The 22,128-nt window shown below is 48.7% G+C and overlaps 1 protein-coding gene across 1 annotated transcript in view; it reads left to right on the forward strand.

Moving 5' to 3' along the window:
* The first annotated feature begins 713 nt into the window (after positions 1 to 713).
* Positions 714 to 22,128, forward strand: part of NHSL2 (NHS like 2) — a 149,816-nt gene continuing 128,401 nt past the window's right edge. The window contains exon 1 of the mRNA XM_029067383.2: positions 714 to 1,034. The gene's annotated coding sequence lies outside the window, so the exon portion shown is untranslated. The remainder of the gene's footprint in view (positions 1,035 to 22,128) is intronic.

Consider the following 22,128-nt stretch of genomic DNA (forward strand, 5'->3'; position numbering starts at 1 on the left):
GGACACAGTCCATATCCCAGATGGGACTCGCAGTCTCAATCCCCATTTTTTACAGATGAAATAACTGAGGCACAGAGAAGTGAAATGATTTGTCCAAGGTCACATAGCAGACAAGTGGCAGAGCAGGGATTAGAACCCAGATCCTTCTGACTTTCAGGACCGTGCTCTATCCACTAGGCACACTTCTTGAGGGCTTACCCTATGCAGAGCACTGTACTAAGTACCTGGGAGGCTACAATTTAACAGATTTGGTAGACATGTGCCCTATTCACAGTCTCCACCGTTCTCAGCTCCTCGGTTGCCTCATCTTTCAAATGGGGATGAAATATTCTCTCTTGCCTGTTGTGTGGCCTCGAGCGAGGCGATCAATTGTATTTATTTATTTTTAATGCTATTTAAGTGCTTACTACGTGCCAGGCATTGTACTAAGCTAATCGGTTTCTCTCTTCCTCTTAAACTGTTTGCCCCATGTGGGACAGGTACCGTGTCTGACCCGATTCTCTTTTCTCTACTCCAGCGCTTAACAAGCACGACAATTACTATTATTACGATTACACGCCTTCCAGACTGTCGAGGAGAGAGTTGATGGTCTGAACTCCTTGGAGAAACCCAGCCACACCCCCTCCATCTTTGCATTCACCTCAGAGAGAGGTGTTCCGCCTCTGTTTTCTCTACCTGCTGTTTCTTTTCCCATCTGTGTGGGCGTTTGCAATTCCAACAGTTCATCGATGGAGAAAGAAAGCGGTTTCCGGGAGCCTCTGCTAAGCGGCAACAGGAGAAGAGCCTCTCTCCCTTGGGGTACCTCACCCCCCCCTTCCTCTCTGCTCAGCCCTCCTACCTCTCCACCCCCCACTTTGTCTCTCCCTTTCTTCTCCCTCCCTCACACAGACAAGCCATTCCGACTGTCCTCAGCCGGGAGATGGGAAAGGGAATGAAGCCGAAGCTGCAAAGAGACACCTCTTCCTCCCCTGCATCTTCTCCCCTCCTGTCGCTCCCTTTTCCATGAGCAACTCGATCGCTACCCCAGAATTAAGGTACTGGGGGGGATAGGGAGGCAGATCCCAGGGCGAGGGGAGGGAGGGAAGCCGGGGGGATTCCGGGGAGAGCCTAATACTTCCCCTTCTCCGGGTTGCCGCAAGAGATGCGGGAGGGAGATCACGGTGATGTTCAGACAGGTTGTTTCTGAAGCATCTTTGCTGCGGTGGATTTAGAGCCTCGTGCGCCCTGCTGGCTCCGCTTGGGGTTTGGATTGCCCTTTTGGTCGCTGGTTATCTGGGAGTGGGGCAGGTGAAAGTCACCCCGTCGCTGCTCGAGGGGTGCTATCTATTTCTGGGCTTTCTTCGTTGGCATCTCTTGCGCCTCTCCTCCCGGGAGCTCCAGGTGACGATGGTGGCAGCTGGTACCCACTTGTTCGCCCGGGCGACAGCCGTGCTCTCTGTGGGGCGGGCCATGGTGGGGGTCTCGGGACAGGGTCAAGCCGGGGGAGGGTGAGGCCGTCGCCTGGTGGGATTTTCTTGGCCTGGGTCCCAAACAGGAATTTGCTGTTGGAAGTGGGGGCTACAAACGGATGGAGAAGCAGCGTGGCTTAGTGGATAGAGCCCGGGCCTGGGAGTCAGAAGGACCTGGGTTCTAGTCCCAGCCCTGCCTCTTGTCTGCTGTGCAACCTTGAGCAACTCACTTCACTTCTCAGTTCCCTCATCTGGAAAATAGGAATTAAGACTGCAAACCCCATGTGGGACAGGGACTGTGTCAGACCTGCTTAACTTGTATCTACCCCAGCACTTAGAACAGTGCTTGGCACATAGTAAGCACTTAAGTGCCAGAATTATCATTATTATTTGTCTTGTTGACCCAGTCCTCCAAGACTCCATTTCTGGTTCCGCCCTTAGTTAGGGCATCAGAAAGAAAGCTCCAGAGTCAATTCCAGAATTTATGTACTGAACCCTCAGGGAGGGAGAAGCCATTTAGGAACAATTCTTGCTTCGTCCCCTGCAGTCAGGCAAGGAGAAGGGCCTCGCTGGAGGTGATAGGAATCAGGTGGTGGGAGTTTTCAGAGTTTGAGGATCTGGACGAAACTGTCTAAGATCCCTTTTCCCCCTCCTCCTTCCCCCTTTCAACCCCCTCCATTGGTATTTAACAGTGTTGGACTTTGTCAGTAAACGGGAGCTGACTTAGAACCGAGAAGCAGCGTGGTCTAGTGGAAAGAACACAGGGCTGGGAGTCAGAGGACCTGGGTTCTAATCTCGGCTCTGCCACCTGTCTGCTGTGTAATCTTGGGCGAGCCACTTAAATTCTGAGCCTCAGTTACGTCATCTGTAAAATGGGGATTAAGACTGTGAGCACCATATGGGACATGGACCGTGTCCAACCTGATTACTTAATATCTACCCTAGTGCTTAGAGCAGTGCTTGATATGCAGAAAGCCAAATGCTTATTTAGCAAACACTATTATTATTATTATCATCATCATCCTTTATTCTGCCAATGGAGATTCTGCTTATCAAGATCTCGGGAGGTCCTCGTATGCGGCAGTTTTAGAGAAAGTTGTCTCAGGTTGACATGAGGTGAGTCGAAGAGAGAGGAAGAAAGGAGAGAAGTTACCAATCAGTGGCATTTACTGAGTACTTGCTATGTGCAGAACACTGCACTAAGTGCTTGGGACAGTACCGAACGGCAGTTAGCGGACACATTCCCTTCCTAGAAAGGTAGACAGACATTACTATAAATAAGTAAATAAGTAATTTATCGTATGTAATTTAAAGATAAGTGCTGTGGAGCTGAGGGTGGGGACTGTATCAGATGCCCAAAGAAAACTCACTGGATCCAGTACCAGAATGATTGCAGATGGAGGTGGGGAGTTCTGGTAGAGATGTATCCATGGAGTCGCTATGGGTCAGAGAAGACTGACGGCATAAGTCAAAGGTCACAGATCCAAGTGATTCATTCATTCATTTATTCATTCATTCAATTGTATTTATTGAGTGCTTATTGTTTGCAGAGCTAAGTGCTTGGGAGAGTATAATTCTACAATAAACAGACATATTCTCTGCCCACAAGGAGCTTACAGTCTAGAGGAGGGGGAGGCAGATATTAATATAAATAAATGACAGATAAGTACTTAAATGCTGTGGGGCTGGAAGGGGGAATGAATGAGGAGAGCAAGTCAGGGCAATGCAGAAGGGAGAAGGAGAAGAGGAAAGGGGGCGCTTAGTCAGGGAAAGCCTCCTGGAGGTGATGTGCCTTCAATAAGTCTTTGAAGGTGGGAAGATTAATTATCTGTTGGATTTGAGAAGGGAAGGCATTCCGGGCCAGAGACAGGCATGGGTGAGAGCTCGGTGTCGAGATGGGCACAGTGAGAAGGTTGGCATTAGAGGAGCAAAGTGTGGGCTGGGTTGTAGTGGGAGAGCAGTGAGGTGAGGTAGGAGGGGGCAAGGTGGTGGACAGCTTTGAAGCCAATGATGAGGAGGTTCTCTTTGATTTGGAGGTGGATGGGCAGCCACTGGAGTTTTTTGAGGAGAGGGGTGACAAGTCCTGAACGTTTTATGTAGAAAACTGATGCGGGCAGCAGGGTGAATTATGGACTGGAGAGACAGGAGGCAGGGAAGTCAGCAAGGAGGCTGTTGCAGAAACCCAGGTGGGATAGGATGAGTGATTGCATTAACATGGTAGCAGTTGGGATGTAGAGGAAAGGGCAGATTCTGGCTATGTGGGGAAGGTCGAACCGATAGGATTTAATGATGGATTGAATATGTGGGTTGAATGAGAGAGAGGAGGAGTCAAGGATAACACTAAGGTTATGGGCTTGTGAGACAAGAAGGATAGTGGTGCTCTCTACGGTGATGGGAAAGTCAGGGGGAAGGCAGAGTTTGGGTGGGAAGATAAAGAGTGATGTGAGAAGCAGCATGGCCTAATGGAAAGAGCACAGGCTTGAGTATCAGAGGATCCGGGTTCTAATCCTGGCTCCGTTAATTGCCTGCTGTGTGACTTTGGGCATGTGACTTCACTTCTCTTGCCTTAATTGCCTCAAAGACTGTGAGCCCATCACTGGGCAGGGATTGTCTCTATCTATTGCCGAATTGTACATTCCAAGCGCTTAGAAAGTACTATTCTGCACAAAGTGAGCGCTCAATAATTGAATAAAATGCCAGTCTCCCTCCTACTGACTGTGAACCCCTATATGGAATAGGACCTGTGCCCAACCTGATTATCTGGTATCTATCCCAGTACTTAGAACAGTGATTGACACATTATAAGCACTTATCAAATACCACAAAAAAAAATGAAAAACACTATGGCTTTATGGAAAGAGCACGATCCTGCCAGTCAAAGGACCTGGGTTCTAATCCCAGCCCTGCCACTTGTCTGCTGTGTGACTTTGGGCAAGTCACTTAACATCTCTGTGCCTCAGTTTCCTCATCTACCAAATGGGAATTCGGTACCTGTTCTCCCTTCTACTTAACCATGGCCTCATGAGGGACCTGATTATCTTGTGTCTATCCCAGCACTTAGTATGGTGCTGGACCCATAGTAAGAGCTCAATAAAAAACATTATTATTTAGTAGGTTCCAATCCTTCCCCAAGCAGAGGATCTTTGTGAATGATAAATGTTAAATCCTCTGTCTTTCCCCAAGCACATACTCTTTAAGCCACTTAACAAAAGGACCAGGCCTTTATTTAGTCATTCTTTCTCTTGGCTTAGCGATAGTTGGTGTGTGCAGGCTGGCCCACACTCAAATGGCTCTGTGTTGTGAGTCTTTTCAGAAAAGCCCTCTCATCGAACCCAGGATAAACCTACAAGGTGGACAACCAGAGGCCGCTTGTGCATGCGTACAGGGAGACCATTTCCCTATCTTTGAACTTTTTCCTAGAAAGTTCAAACGGGATGATGTTATCGGGTGGCAAATAGCTCAAGGAATTCTCCACTCCTGGCTGAAGTCTCTCGTTATCACGGGGGACGTTAAGGATCCTTGACTCCTGGAGAAGGGCGAGCTGCAAATAGCAATAGCTCACCTCATTTATCATTCATGTGCACTGGAATGTTCCACCGTGAGCTATTGGGCGGTGGGGTGGCGGAGAGGGGCGTTGGGTGCTCTGTACTTCTACCTAATAATAATAATAATAATGTTGGTATTTGTTAAGCGCTTACTATGTGCCGAGCACTGTTCTAAGCGCTGGGGTAGACATAGGGGAATCAGGTTGTCCCACGTGGGGCTCACAGTCTTAATCCCCATTTTACAGATGAGGGAACTGAGGCACGGAGAAGTTAAGTGACTTGCCCACAGTCACACAGCCAACAAGTGGCAGAGCTGGGATTCGAACTCATGAGCCCTGACTCCAAAGCCCGTGCTCTTTCCACTGAGCCACGCTGCTTCTCGGATAGGCATCATTCATGTGCACTGGATTGTTTCACTGTAGGCTACTAGGCAAAGCTGTGCTCTATGCTTCTAACCCAGATTTGATTTCCCATGCGGCTCATTATTTTACATTCAGCTATACTTTGGAGTTATCTGTTTTCATTCCACCCTCTGGGGAATGCGGGGGAACATTGTGTGCTCCTGCTAGACTTCATGAACACGGGAATGATAATAATAATTAATAATAATTATAGGACTACGTTAGCACTTCCTGGGTGCCAAGCACTATTCTAAGAGCTGGGCTAGATACGAGTTAATCAGGTTGGGCGTAAGTCCCTGTCTCTCCCGAGACTCGCAGTCTAAGTAGGAAGGAAGAGGATTGAATTCCCATTTTGCAGATGAGGAAACTGAGGCACCGAGAAGTGAAGTGACTTGCCCAAGGTTACACAGAGGACAAGCGGCAGAGACGGGGTTAGAACCCGGGTCCTGTGACTCCCAGGTCTGTGCTCTATCCGCTAAGACGTGCTGCTTCTCATGTGGATCATGAGAAGGGACCCTGGGACAGTCCCATGTGGGAGAGGGGTTGAGAAACAGAAACAGTGCGATATAGTGGAGAAGCGGGGTGGCTCAGTGGAACGTGTACGGGCTTGGGAGTCAGAGGTCATGGGTTCGAATCCCAGCTCTGCCACTTGTCAGCTGTGTGACTGTGGGCAAGTCACTTAACTTCTCTGTGCCTCAGTTCCCTCATCTTTAATATGGGGATTAAAACTGTGAGCTTCACGTGGGGCAACCTGATTACCCTGAATCTACCCCAGCGCATAGAACAGTGCTCTGCACATAGTAAGCGCTTAACAAATACCAACATTATTATTATTATTAAAATGGCTGGTGTGGCCATTGAGCACATTATTATTATTATTGTTATTCTTATATTTGTTAAGCACTTTCTGGATGCCAAGCACTATACTAAGCACTATAGTACACTGAGAAGCAGCATGGCATAGCAGATAAAGCGTGGGTTTGGGAGTCAGAAGGTCATGGGTTCTAATTCCGGCTCCCACTTGTCTGCTGTGTGACCTTGGGCAAATCTCTTTGTTTCTGTGTGCCTCAGTTACCTCTTCTATAAAATGGAGATTGAGACTGTGAACCCTGCGTGGGGCAGGGACAGTGTCTAACCTGATTAGCATGTATCCATCCCAGTGCTTAGTACAGGTACATAGTAAGCACTAAGCAAGTACCATAATTATTATTATTATTATTATCATCATCTCCAGGGTAGATTCAAGTTAATCAGATTGGACACAGTCACCCAGGTTCTGAGTGATTTGGAGAGGGAGTAAGGAAACATCCCTGACCTAAAGGCAAATAGCCCCAGTCTTGGAATTTTGGGCTTCTGCATTAGCAACAGCAATGCAAATTCTTTATTTTGTCTTTATTTTTGTTTAAATGATATTTCTCAAATGTTTACTATATGCCAGGCCCTGTTCAAAACGCTGAGGTAGACACCAGCTAATCAGGTTGGACACAGTCCATATCCCTCTTGGGGCTCATAGTCTTAATCACCATTTTACAGATGAGGTAGCTGAGGCACCAAGAAATGAATTGACTTGCCCAAGGTCACACAACAGGCAAGTGGTGTAGCCAGGATTAGAACCCATTACCTTCTGACCGTATAGAATTCTAAGTCTTGTGAAGGCAAGTCCTCAGCTCCCTCTCCCCTCCCCATCGTCCCGACTCGCTCCCTTTGCTCTACCCCCTCCCCACCCCACAGCCCTTGTCTATTTATGTACCGATCTATAATTCTATTTATTTATATTCATCCCTTGCTTTGACGTGTATATATCTATAATTCTATTTATTTATATTGATGCTGTTGATGGCTGTTTACTTGTTTTGATGTCTGTCTCCCCCTTTCTAGACTGTAAACCCGTTGTGGGCAGGGATTGTCTCTCTTTATTGCTGAATTGTACTTTCCACTCAGTATAGTGCTCTGCACACAGTAAGCACTCAATAAATACGATTGAATGAATGAATATTCAGTGTTTGAGACACGGTGGGGGAGGCCCCTTCCACAGGCATCTCCTTCTCCTATAACTGTAGGCCACGAGGGCGGCTGTCTGCCTCGTTGTCATTCCGAGGGACCGCTTAGGAGTCGTACAGACCGGCCATAATGAGTTGCTCCTCCAGTCTGTGTGTCATTATCTGCCCAGTAATTGCACTGAGAGAGAGAGAGTCCTTGTATCTGAATTTAGCTCTCCATTTTCTCTTCTCCCTCCCCCACAGTCATGACTTCCTCTAGTTAACTTGCTACCCCTAGGACAGGGCTCTGTCCAAACAAAAAGGAGTGTGCAAAAATAATGATTTCCCTTTCCCTTTTTCCCAACCTTTGCACTTGGGCAAATCCCAGTCATTTTATTTTTTAAATGGTGTTTATTAAACGCTGCTTATGTGCCAGGCAGCATCGTACTGAGCTCTGGGAAAGATACAAGCTAATTAGCAAATTGTGTCCCACATGAGGCTCACAAACTTAATCCCCATTTTACAACGGAGGGAAATGAGGCCAAGAGAAGTGAAGTGACTTGCCCAAGGCCACACAGCAGAGAAGTGGCGGATCGGGATTAGAACCCAGGTCGTCTGACTCCCAGGCCCGTGCTCCATCCACTAGATTACACACACGGACACCTGTCACCTTTGCAGTCCTTCAGGCGCAAATGAAATCACCCCAGATCTTTGCCCTGAAAGCTGCATGCTGGAGGAGGCTGGCAACAACCAGTCTGGTTTGTGAACAAACATCTGGGGTAATAATAATAATTAAGGAATTTTTTAAGTGCTTACTTTGTGCCAGACACTGTACTAAGCGCTGGGGTGGATCTAAATCCGTCGGGTTGGACACAATCCCTGTCCTGCATGGGGCTCTCAGTCTTAATCCCCATTTTACAGATGAGGTAACTGAGGCCCAGAGAAGTGAAATGACTTGCCCAAGGCCACACAGCAGATGAGTGGCAGAGCCGGGATAAGAACACATGACCTTCTGACTCCCAGGCCTGTAGTCTATCCACTATGCCATGTTGCTTTCCCAGTGGGTCCACCTTTGAGTGACACGCAGAGGGAGGAAACTACAGCCCTGTGTTGAACAATCTCTAACATAATAATAATTATAATATTTGTTAAGCGCTTACTATGTCTCAAGCACTGTTCTAAGCTCTGGGGTGGATACAAGGTCATCTGGTGGACGCAGTCCCTGTCCCTCATGGGGCTCTTAATCCCCACTTTACAGATGAGGTCACTGAGGCACAGAGAAATGATCTGCCCAAGGTCCCACAGCAGGCAAGTGGTGGTGCCGGGATTAAAACCCAGGTCCTTCTGACTCCCAGGCCCAGGCTCTATCCACCAGACCACACTGCTTCCCGGAGGCACGAGGCTTGCAAAGACATGGCGACTTGCAGGATCGGCATTGACTGCTTTGGTTTGCAATGTGACCCGGGCATTTCTGCCAGGAAAGCCTGAACTCTAGCTCTAACCTCTGTGTGTTTACACTGGCAGCTGTGGAATTGTAAATTGTTTAGAGTTTCATTTACTAGCGAGTCATACACTGCCGCATCTGTAAGGAAACAGCTCTGGGTCAAAGCAAAGAAGGAAATGAAAAATACAGATGACTCCGTCTCCGGCATCAGCCCAGCTGGTGTCGAGGTTATGATCTCTTTTTTTTTTTTTTGGTATCCATTAAGTGCTCACTATGTGCCAGGCACTGTACTAAGCACTGGGGTAAATACAAGACAGGTTGAACACATGGGGCTCTCAGTTTTCTTTCCAGTTTTACAGACGTGGTAACAGAGGCCCAGAGAAGGGAAGTTATCTGCCCATGGCCACACAACAGATGAGTGGTGGAGCTGGGATTAGAATCCAGGTCCTTCTGACTCGCAGGCCCGTGCTCGATCCACTAGGTCTCGCTGCCTGGTGTTTCTACAGAGTTCCAGGACTGCCACTGGCTGAGTCTGAGTTGGGGGTGGAGGGTGTATATAAAAGAGCTTTTATGGGTAGGATTGGCTGTTTGAACTTGAAACTTCCAGGTGCAAACTCAAACCGAAGCCTGGGAGTCAAAAAGACCTGGGTCCTAATCCCGGCTCCTCCACTTATCTGCTGCGTGACCTTGGGAAAGTCACTTCACTTCTCTGGGCCTCAGTTTCCTCATCTGGGAAATGGGGATGTGGGGCAGGGACTGGATACAACCTGATTTGCTCGTATCTACCCCGGTATTTAGAATATTGCCTGGCACATAGTAAGCACGAAACAAATACCATGATTATTATCATCATCCCGTATCGGCATATATACTTGTGACAGCCTATAGGATCCAGTCAGAGGACATTTCAGGTCACGGGATAATAAGAATTGCTATCGTGGTATTTATTAAATGATTAATCTGTGCAAAGCATGGAACTGAATGCTGAGGTAGTTTCAATCCATGGTGAATTGAGTGACCATTCCCTTTGGTATTAGTAGATTCTTTCCTCGAGTACAACAAGCCAAACAACTCCAGGTTGGTTAAGAGTAATCAGTCGATCAGTGGTGTTTATTGAGCACCTCCTGTGTGTGCAGAGCACTGCACTAAGCGCTTGGGATAGTGCAATACAACAGAGTCGGTAGATGCAATACAACAGAGTTGATAGACGTGTTCCCTGCCAACAACGAGCTTACGGAATAGAGATGCCAACAAATGCTGTGACCGTTTTCAATTTGCCATTTAGTAGGCCCGATAATAATTGTGGTTATTTGTTAAGCATTTATTATGTGCCAGGAATTAGTCTAAATGCTGAGTGGAAATAAGCGAATTGGGGTTAGCACAGTCCCTGTCTCATATGGGGCTCACAGTCTTAATCCTCATTTTCCAGATGAGGTAACTGAGGCATGGAGAAATGCACAGAGAAGGGAAGTGACTTGTCCAAGGTCACCCAGCAGACAAGTGGCAGAGCCGGGATTAGGATGAGGGTCTTTCCGGCTCCCAGCTGCACGCTCTATCCACTAGGCTTCACTGCTTCCCTAAATAAATAATTGAGTACATATGTAAACATGAGAGCTGGGGATGATTACAATTTTTTTAATGGTATTTGTTAAGCACTTTCGATGTTCCAGGAACTGTTCTAAGGGCTGGGGAAGAGAAAACTAGTCAGGTTGGACACAGTCCGTGTCCCACGTGGGATTTACGATCTTAATCCTCATTTTACAGATGAGGAAACTGAGTCAAAGCGAAGTGAGTTGCCCAAGGTCACACAGCGGACAAGTGACGGAGCCGGGATTAGAACCCAGGTCCTTCTGACTCCCAGGCCCGTGTTCTGTCCACTAGGCCACGCCACGGGGGTTTGCATTTGAAACTTTAGCAGAGCCCTTTCTCCCTCTGCCTTCTCTTTTTATTACATACAGAGGCAACAGCCGTGTTTTGAAGGATAGAGTTGAGTCACATCCATGCCATAAAGCTGTGGTCAAAGGCATGGGAAATTCCCAAAGAAACTTTCCCACAGAGCAGCCATTTAATTTTGAACACTTTTTTTAGGTTAAGGGAAAGAAATGAGCGAGGGATCCTATGAAAGCAACTGGCCTGTTCTTCCTTAGACGGTGAGACCCGTGTGGGACAGGGACTGAGTCCGACCTAATTAACATGCACCTACCCCAGCACTTAGAACAGTGTTTGACACATAGCAAACGTCTAACAAATACCATTAGAAAAACTAGCAAAACAAAATAACTGGCACCAGTGGTAGACCTGGGCTCTGGTCTTTACTGTGCAAGTCTTTGCTCCAAGAATCAATCGGTTAATGGTATTTAGGAAGCGTTTACTATGTGCAGACCACTGTACTAAACCCTTGGGAGAGCGCTATTCATTCGTTCGATCGGATTTATTGAGTGCTTACTGTGTGCAGAGCACTGTACTAAGCGCTTGGAAAGTGCAATTGAACAAAAGAGACAATCCCTACCCAACAATGGGTTCACAGTCTAGAAGGAGGGAGACAGACATCAAAATAAGTAAACAGGCATCAGTAGCATCAATATAAATAAACAGAATTAGAGATATATACACATCCTTAATAAAATGAATAGAATAATAAATACGTACATATATCCACAAGTGCTGTGGGGCGGAGAGCGGGGTAGAGCAGAGGGAGGGAGTCGGGGCGATGGGGAGGGGAGGAGGAGCAAAGGAAAAGGGGCTTAGTCTGGGAAGGCCTCCTGGAGGAGGTGAGCTTTCAGCACTATGCAACAGAGACATGTTCCCTGCCCACAAGGAGCTCACAGTCAGTCAGTCATTCATATTGAGAACTTGTTGTTTCAGAGAACTGTACTAAGCACTCGGGAGAATACAGTATAACAATGAACAGACCCATTCCCTGCCCGCAACGAACTTACAGTCTAGAGGAGGCAGAGATCTAACCATGTGTGTGATGTGGGGAAGTTAATCACATCACAAGGGGTGAAAAGCAGGGCTGTTCAGTGATTTCTATGCATTGAAGAATTTAGTGTTAGATTACCCTTCTTGGACAACTCTTTCCACTTGCTAGGCTATGAATAGCTTCAAGAGTCTCTAGTCAGACATCTGGGAGATTCTGGGAGCTACTGATTGCTCGCGAAGAGAAGATACTTGGAGGCTGTATCTATGGCTGTAAATCACTTTACAGAGTTGGTCCCGTGCCAAAGATTGACACTGAATCCCGCACAAGTAGACCACGGCCCTGGTAGTTGATTAAGCAAATTGACTGATTAGTGGTCATGGACCGGCAGGCACCGGGGAAATCCAAAATGCAGGCCAAGAACAGAATCATTAGCAGTTCAGAAAGCTGTTGCCGAACCTTGATACTAGGCACTTAGTACGCTGGATTGGCACCCAGGAAGCGCTCGGTGAATACGACTGAGGGGTTGACGGTAGCGTGTGATCTAATGATGCACGGATTAACGGATGGATGGAAAACAGAATCGTAAAGGCAGGCGTATCCTCTGGAAGGCTGGCAGATGAACTGAGGTAGCCAATATGGTACTCCCCCAAGCTTTTAGGACAGTGCTTTGCACACACATTTTACAGATGAGGTAACTAAGGCCCAGAGAAGTGAAGTGATTTGCTCAAGGTCCCACAGCAGACAAGTGGCAGAGCCATGACCTTCTTACTCTTAACCGAGGTCCAGAGAAGCAACTAGCCCAACATGACACAGCAGACAAGTGGTGGAGCCAGGATCAGAACCCAGGCCCTTCCACTCTATCCGCTAGGCCACGCTGCTTCTCTTTTCTCCATTAGTAGATGGCAGAGGCACAGTGTGCTTCCAGGCTGCCTGCACCTGCGTGTATCGAGCTCAGAGGCTCTCTGCCTCGGCCAGACTGCCGGCATAGTGTAACTTTATTTCCTCTGTGAAATGATTATCTCCACCGGGCCTCCTCCAGCACAAATGGTTCACATTTCTCGTCCATAAAGTACCAAGCACAGCATCCTCACTGGCACGCCGCCCACACGTTCCTACCCATGCCCGCACACACAAGGCGATGGTTGGGGGCACAAAGTGGGAATTTAGCCCAAATTGGCTGGCAAATTCTTTCCCAGGACAATGAGCTGAATGGGTCGAGTATGTAGGGAAGAATCAAGCTCCCTCTCTCTTTCTCTCTCTCGCTCGCTCTTCAATGCCTTGGTTCGCTGGCCCTTCTTTGGGCAGCCTCCCTGGGGTGGGCCGGGTTCGTAATGTCTTCAGACGTCCAAAAGATGCGGACCTGAATCCCCCACCCCCGGAGGAGGGTCGGCAGGGTCTTGTAGGCCCGGGGGCTCAGTCGGCAGTAGCCACGGGGACGGGGATGCATTTGTCGGCGGATCAGTTCAGTCACGTGCCTTTGGACGGCTCCCCGGCAGAAGGTACTGTATACATTTAATAATAATAACGATGATGATAATAAGTGTGGTATTTGTTAAGCACTTACTCTGTGCCAGACACTGTACTAAGTGTTGAGATTGATATAAGCGCTCCCTTTATTCATGCCCCTTCCCAGTCCCACGGCACTTAAGTACGTACCTGTAATTTATTTATTTATATTAATGTCTGCTCCCGCTCTAGAATCTAAGCTTGCTGTGGGATGGGCATGTGTCTGTTTATTTTTATATTGTATTCTCCCGAGTGATTCGTACAGTGCTCTACTCACTGTAAGCGCTCGGTAAATAGGTTTGAATGAGGGTTGGATACAGTTCCACGTGGGGTTCAGAGTTTTAATTCCCATTTTACAGATGAGGGAACTGAGGCCCAGAGAAGTGAAGTGACTTTCCCAAGGTCCCAGAGCGGACAAGTGGCAGAACAGGGATTAGAACCCAGGTCTTTCTGACTCTCAAGCCCTGGCTCTATCTACCAGGCCACGCTGGTCAAGGGGGCTCACGTCCATGTGCCTGTACTCACCCGAGGCCGCCCTGGGTTCAACCCAAACCAGCCGGCCGTTGGCTTGAACTGTTGTATCTGCCGCGTGGCACATGGGATCTAGGGCAGAGAGGAACCCGCTGCCCCTGTCTGTAATTGGGATTTATCTACCCGTAATCTATCTGTGGCGGCGCAAGTCTGAACTGTAATGGACAAAGGAGGAATTGTGAGGAAGCTAGTTTCATGAGCAAATTTAAGCCTCACAGTCGATTGATCGTTGCAGGGCAGGTATCAGGATTGAGAGGACGGGGTTCGACTCCTGGCTGCCTTCATTCATTCGATCGTATTTACTGAGTGCTTAGCGTGTGCAGAGCAGTGAATTAAACGCTGGGGAGAGTACGACTACAAAAAGACACATTCCCTGCTCCCCTAAATGTTTGGCTGCTAACAGAGGTGCCAGGTGAAGCCCGGCTGACCCCGAGCACAGGTCTGGGAGTCAGAAGGTCATGCTTTCTAAACCCGGTCCGCCACTTGTCTTCTGTGTGACCTTGGGTAAGTCACTTCGCTTCTCTGGGCCTCAGTTCCCTCATCTGTAAAATGGGGATTAAGACCGGGAGCCCCACATGAGAGAGGGACTGTGTCCAGTGTGATTTGCTTCTATCCACCCCAGTGCTCAGCTCACATCCCACATGGGGCTCACAGTCTTAATCCCTATTTCACAAACGAGGGAACGGAGGCTCAGAGAACGGAAGTGACTTGTCCAAAGTCCCACAGTAGACAAGTGGCGGAGTCAGAATTAGAACCCATGTCCTTCTGACTCCCTGGCCAGTGCTCTATCCATTAGGCCATGCCGTTTGCCATTCATTCATTCATTCAGTCATATTTAGTGAGTGCTTCTTACATGCTTTGATTTCTCACCCAGCCGGCAGATATCAGAAGACGGTGGCCACAGGAATTCTCAGAGGCAGAGCACCCAAGGCAACCCCTGGCAACCTTCCCTCCTGTAGCCTGAGGAGAAGCTGGCCGACCGGCTGAATCTTTGAGAAACAGAGACTTTCTGTAAGCCTCCTGGCAGATGGTTTTTCAGGAAGCCGTGAATCCGAGCAGCCTCTGCCAGGCTCCAGAAGCACAGTGGCCAGAGGGGAGGTCGTTAACTCTTGCAGGTCACTGGAGTCTTATTAGGCAGTGACCAGACCGGTTCAGGGGATCCGTTGGGCCCGGAGAGAGCCCGGAGTCCGTGCCGAAGACGGCTCAAGTTTGAAAGGCTCCTGACTGAACCGGGACCTGGGAGGGGCAGACTCGAAGAGTCAGTCAGTCTGTCGATCGAATTTATTGAGTGCTTACTTTGGGCAGAGCACTACACTAAACGCTTGGGAGAGAGAGTACAATATGACAGTGTAACAGACACATTCCCTGCTCACTATGAGCTTACAGTCTACAGTGGGAGACAGGCATTAATATAAATGTATAAATTACAGATTTGGACATAAGCGCTGTGGGGCTGGGAGAAGGGATGAATAAAGGGAGCAAATCGATAGACGCCAAAGGGAGAAGAAGAAATGAGGGCTTAGTCGGGGAAGGCCTCTCGGGGGAGATGTGCCTTCAATAAGGTTTCGAAGCGGGGGAGAGTTATTGCCTGTTGGATTTGAGGAGGGAGGGTGTTCCAGACGTGGCAGGACGTGGGTGAGAGGATGAAATCGAGGCCCATTGAGAAGGTTGGCATTAGAGGAGTGAGGTGGTCAGGCTGGGTGGTAGTAAGAGAATAATTATAAACAACGTTGGTATTGGTTAAGCGCTTACTATGTGCAGAGCACTGTTCTAACTGCTGGGGTAGATACAAGGTAATCAGGTTATCCCAAGTGAGGCTCACAGTCTTAAACCCCATTTTACAGATGAGGTAACTGAGGCCCAGAGAAGTGAAGTGACTTGCCCTTCGTCACCCAGCTGACAGGTGGCAGAGCCGGAATTCGAACCCATGATTTCTGACTCCCAAGCCCGGGCTCTTTCCACTGACTCAGTCCCAATGAAGCCCCCAAGGAGGGCTGAACTAGTTCTAAATTGGGCCCTTAGTGCTAGATTAGGAGTTTTAATCTGTTTCCTGACTCGATTTGACCAGAGGGGCTGGGGCTGGATGGCTGGGGATTTGGGAAAGTTCCACGGAGAATTGAGTGTGATCGGCTGTGGCCCTCTAGAGGTGAAGATCTTGCATGGGGAGCTTGTTTTAATGCCTTTTTAAATGGTATTTCCTAAGCGCTTGCTACTTGCGAGGCACTGTACTAAACCCTGGGGTAGATACAAGATAACGAGATTGGACATCGTCTCTGTCATTCGCAATCGGTGATATTTCCTTAGTGCACTTGGCAGCTGTGTGACTGTGGGCAAGTCACTTAACTTCTCCGGGCCTCAGTTCCCTCATCTGTAAAATGGGGATTTGAAACTGTGAGACGTGGGCCAACCCGATGACCCTGTATCTATCCCAGCGCTCAGAACAGTGCTCTGCACATAGTAAGCGCTTAACACATACCAACATTATTACGTGCAGAGCACCGTCGCATTGTCTCACACTCTTAGTCGCCATTTGACGGATGAGGTAGCGGAGCCACAGAGATTTGCTCAGGGTCACCCAGCAGACACGCGGCGGAGCCGAGATCGGAACCCAGGTCCTCGGACTCCCGAGCCTGTGCTCGTTCTAGAGCCCGCTGCTCGATCGGCTCTGGAGCTTCACCTCCATTTGCCGATTACTCAAGGTTGGCCAACTCTCCTCTCTCATGTCCTGCAGCGGAGGGGGTGGTGAGAGGGTGAACACAGGGTGGTCTTCGGTCTCAGAGATAAATACACTCATCTGGAAGTGCTCGGGGCTTCGGAGAGCAGCAGCAGTGCTTACTATGGGCGGGACGTTGCGCTCGAAGCTGGTCGACGGATCGCTCGGGAGAGTACATCGCAACAGAATTAGCAGTCAGGTTTCCTGCCCAGAAGGAGCTTACAGTCTAGATAGGAGTTTTCAACCGGGCACTTTTATTGCCAGAGCACCTTACATTAGTGATTTTAAATCACTCCCCACAACACCAAGGTGAGGATGAAGTGGCGTTACTGGCGGGACCTCATTTTCGGTATGTCTTTGAGAAGCGGCATCGAGTAGCGGATAGAACACGGACCTGGGAGTCAGACGATCGCGGGTTCTAATCCCGGCCCCGCCACTCGTCCGCTGTGTGACCTCGGGCAAGTCCCCGATTAAACTGTGAGCCCGTCACTGGGCGGGGATTGTCTCTATCTGTTGCCGAATTGTAAATTCTAAGCCCTTAGTACAATGCTCTGCACATAGTAAGCGCTCGATCAGTACTATCGAATGAATGAATGAATGAACCTCACTTCCCTGTACCTCAGTTACCTCAACTGTAAAATGGGGATAAGACTGTGAGCCCTGTGTGGTAAAGGGACTGTGTCCAACCCGACTATCTTGAATCTATCCCAGTGCTTAGTACGGTGCCTGGCACATAATAAGTGCTTAACAAATACTACAATTATCATTATTATTATTGTTTTCATGGGTATCTTTTCCAGGCAATTTTCCAGGACAGAATTTGTCAGCTAACATTTGGGGAATGGTGGGCCACTCAACCTGGATCCAAACCTACCTCAGGAAGCCTGGCATCACCAAAAACTCTCCTCTCCCCACGTTTTTCTCCCTTACCCCCACGCTGCCATCTCGGGGAGGGCCTCGGATCGACTCTCAGGGTTCAGGCGGACTAACGGACAGGTTGAGTAGGGGTATTGCAAAGCCTCCAGAACCCCTGGGTGGCAGCTGTCAATCCAGTAGCCCCCCCGGGCCAATCAGGAAGCGGCACCAAGGGTCTCAGGTTTCTTGAGGGCTAATGAACCCAACCAAAGCATAAATAAGGCCAAACCAGGTCAGGCCATCGCCCTCTGTCCAGTCCAGGATTCTGTCTTTTATTGACTTTTGGAGGAAGAAAAGCAAACTAGGGATCCCCCTCTAGACTGTAAGCTTGTTTTGGGCAAGGACACATAATGATATGTCCGTTATATCATAGAGAGGCAACGTGGCTCAGTGGAAAGAGCCCGGGCTTGGGAGACAGAGGTCATGGGTTCTAATCCCAGCTCCGCCAGTTGTCACTTTACTTCTCTGTGCCTCAGTTACCTCATCTGTAAAATGGGGATTAAGACTGTGAGCCCCACGTGGGACAATTTGTTCACCTTGTATCTTTCCCCGGTGCTTAGGGGAAGCAGCGTGGCCCAGTGGAAAGAGCCCGGGCTTGGGAGTCAGAGGTCATGGGTTCGAATCCCAACTCTGCCACTTGTCAGCTGTGTGGCTGTGGGCAAGTCGCTTCACTTCTCTGGGCCTCAGTTCCCTCATCTGTAAAATGGGGATGAAGACTGTGAGCCTCATGTGGGACAACCTGATTACTCTGTATCTACCCTAGCGCTTAGAACAGTGCTTCGCACATAGTAAGCGCTTAATAAATACCATCATTATTATTATCATCTCTGTAGTCGGCCTTTGACAGCACCTCTCTCTGCGTGCAAGGGAGAGGAGGGGGCATTTGTATTCTGGATCCTAAGATCCCTCTAGCCCGTAAGCTCGTTATGCGCAGGGAAGGTGTCTGCTATTTCTGTGGTATGGTACTCTCCTAAGCGCTTAGAACAGTGGTCTGTATCAGCCTCCTTGCTGACCTCCCAGCTTCCTGTCTCTCCCCTTCAGTCCGTACTTGGCTGCCCGGGTCATTTTTCTACAAATCATTCAGGACATGTTTCTCCACTCCTCAAGAAGCTCCAGGGGTTGCCCATCCACCTCTGCATCAAACTGAAACTCCTCACCATTAGCTTTAGAGAAGCAGCGTGGCTCAGTGGAAAGAGCATAGGCTTGGGAGTCAGAGGTCATGAGTTCGAATCCCGGATCTGCCGCTCGTCAGCTGTGTGACTTTGGGCAAGTCACTTCACTTCTCTGTGCCTCAGTGACCTCACCTGTAAAATGGGGATTAACTGTGAGCCTCATGTGGGACAACCTGATGACCCTGAATCTCCCCCAGCGCTTAGAACAGTGCTCTACACATAGTAAGCGCTTAACAAATACCCACATTATTATTTTTTAAAGCAGCCCACCGCCTTGCCCCCTCCTACCTCACCTCACTACTCTTCTACTACAACCCAGCCTCCATCCTTTGCCGCTCTAATGCCGACCTTCTCTCTATACCTCAATCTTGTCTATCTTGTCACCGACCTCTTGCCTGCCTCTGGCCTGGATCTCCCTCCCCTCTCACGTCTAACAGACAATTATTCTCCCCTCCTTCAAAACCTTACTTACTGCTCTGCACATAGTAAGTACTCAATAAATGCCAGTAGTCGATTAATGATTGATCTCTGAGGGCAGGGATCGTGTCCATCAAACCCTATTGAGTTGTTCTCTACCAGGCATTTAGTACAGTGCTCTGCACCTAATAAGAGCTCAACCAATACTCTTACTACTGCAGATAATAATAACGTTGGTATTTGTTAAGCGCTTACTATGTGCAGAGCACTGTTCTAAGAGCTGGGGTAGATACAGGGTAATCCGGTTGTCCCACGTGAGGCTCACAGTCTTCATCCCCATTTTGCAGATGAGGTCACTGAGGCACAGAGAAGTGAAGTGACTTGCCCACAGTCACACAGTTGGCAAGTGGCAGGGCCGGGATAATGCACTTAGTACAGTGTCTGCTGTCCTCTAGACTGTAAACTCGATGTGGGTGGGGAATATGTCCGTTTATCGTTATACTGTACTCTCCCAAGCGCTCAGTACAGTGCAAAAAATAAGTGCTCAATAAGAACTAATGTGTGAATGAATTTCGAGGACACTGCTGACCATTCACAACTGGGATTATTACACATCCCATTTGGGGGTTTACAGATTCATCTGAGTTTAAAAGAGGTGGTGAAGATCCAGGATTGATGAAGCTGTTGATATTTCTGTTTAATTTTTCCATTCCTGCCCTCCGGCTCCTCTGATTCTTTTGGCCAATGAGGACCCCGTGCTTCTGCCCTAGCCCCAGTGAACATTTTACCGTCTTCCAGGAAGTCATCAACTGGGAAATGCGATGAGAAATCTTACTTGGTTTAAAAATAGCTTTCAAGGGCTAGCGTTGGTTTCAATCCTCCCTGTTTTCACCGAGCCCTCTCCGTTTGGAGGCAGATTAAAACTGTAAACCAAAATTCATGCTTTCAGGAAATGATTCACAGGAGCTGCTGTTAATGACCTTTTACTTACCGACTTATAGTAGCTCTGTGCGGCTGCCAGTGGATCGGTGGGTTGGGTACGGGATGAAAACCGGCGGCGTCTTTACACTGACAGTGACAGAGCTGCTAAAAATAGCCAGCAACGGGCGACGCGGCTTCCGAACGAGAAATTGGAAAGGACGCTCGAATCTTGGAAAAACGGTCTCCCGGTGAAATGGCCAAGCAGATAGTCCCTCCCCGCTCCGACGGCCGTTGTCCCATTTCTCGTCACGGCTCTGTCCCGCTCTCCGTAAGAGGGAGATGCAGGTCATCTTCCAGGGGCTCGTGGGTAAGGGGATGAGGGAAATCTTACTCCTGACCAGATGGCAGATTCAGGAAACCACAAGGAGCAGCTTCCCACCACGTCGCACCCCTGGTACGGAGAGGGCCGAGGCGGGTGGCCAGGGATCCCTGAGGCGCCAGAGCCGTGTGGCTGGAAGACTGGAACATCAATCAGTCAGTGGTATTTAGTCGGGGGAAGCAGCGTGGCTCAGTGGAAAGAGTCTTGGCTCTGCCAGTTGTCAGCTGTGTGACTTTGGGCAAGTCACTTTACTTCTCTGTGCCTCAGTTACCTCATCTGTAAAATGGGGATTAAGACTGTAAGCCCCACATGGGACAATTTGTTCACCTTGTATCTTTCCCCAGTGCTTAGGGGAAGCAGCGTGGCTCAGTGCAAAGAGCCCAGGCTTGGGAGTCAGGGGTCATGGGTTCGACTCCCGGCTCTGCCACTTGTCAGCTGTGTGACTGCGGGCAAGTCACTTAACTTCTCTGGGCCTCAGTGACCTCATCTGTATAATGGGGATTAACTGTGAGCCTCACGTGGGACAACCCAATTACTCTGTATCTCCCCCAGCGCTTAGAACAGTGCTCTGCACATAGTAAGCGCTTAACAAATACCAACATTATTATTTACTGAGTGCTTTCTCTGTGTGGAGCACCGTACTCAGTGCTTGGGAGAGTACAGTATAATAGAGGTGGTAGACATGTCAACTATTGAGCTCCTTTAGCCGTACTCCCCATCCAGGAAAATTTCATCCAGGATAGGAGGGTCTCCCTTAGTTGTCTCCCACCACTGTACACTCTCTCCTAATTCTCTGGCACTAATTTTAAGATGCTCTGACAGCTCCCTTGTGAGTGTGAACGTGTGCGCGTGTGTTGGAGGGGAGAGAAGGGGTTCTTCCGTCAGACTTAAAGAGAGAAGCAGTGTGGTCTAGTGGATAGCGCATTGGCCTGAGATTCAGAGGACCTGGGATCTAATCCCAACTCTGTGACTCATCTTCTGTGTCTGTGTGACCTTGGACAAGACACTTAGCTTCTCTGTGCCTCAGTTACCTCATCTGTAAAACGGGACTGTGAGCCTCATGGGGGACAGGGACTGTGTCCAACCTGATTAGCTCGTATCTACCCCGGTGCTTAGTACAGTTCCTGCCACATAGTAAGTGCATAACAAATAACATTAGAACAAGACAACAACAACAAACTTCTCAGAACCTGGATTTCCCATCTCTGATCCTGTCTCTCGCCAGCTGGAGGCTTTCCACTACAATAATAATAATAATAATTCTGGTATTTGTTAAGTGCTTACTATGTGCCAGGCACTGTATTAAGAGCTGGATACAAGCAAATAAGGTTGGACACAGTCCCTGTCCCATGTGGGGCTCACAGTCGCAATCCCCATTTGGCAGATGAGGTAACTGAAGCCCTAGAAGTGAAGTGACTTGCCCAAGGTCACACAGCAGACAAGTGACAGAGCTTGGGACTTGACAGAGTGGGACTCTGGACAAATACCCGTAATATCCAGGTATCTGGATGTAAGGTCCATGTGAGTTGGGATCATGTCTACCAACTGTATTGTATTCCCCCAAGCACTTAGCACAGTGCTTTGCACACAGTAAGTGCTCCATGAATACTATTAATTGGCCTAGGTCCCAGGCATTCTAGATAATGGGGGTTGAAACTTTCCCACCCGATTATCTTGTACCTACTCCAGTGCTTCGTACAGTGTCTGGCACATAATAAGCCCTTAACGTGGAGCACTGGATAGACTGTGGGTCTGGGAGTCAGAAGGTCGTGGGTTCTAATCCCACTCCACCACTTCTCTGCCGTGTGGGCTTGGGCTAATCGCTTCACTTTTC

The sequence above is a fragment of the Ornithorhynchus anatinus genome, chromosome 6 (genome assembly GCF_004115215.2).
Source record: "Ornithorhynchus anatinus isolate Pmale09 chromosome 6, mOrnAna1.pri.v4, whole genome shotgun sequence".
NCBI classification, from domain to species: domain Eukaryota; kingdom Metazoa; phylum Chordata; class Mammalia; order Monotremata; family Ornithorhynchidae; genus Ornithorhynchus; species Ornithorhynchus anatinus.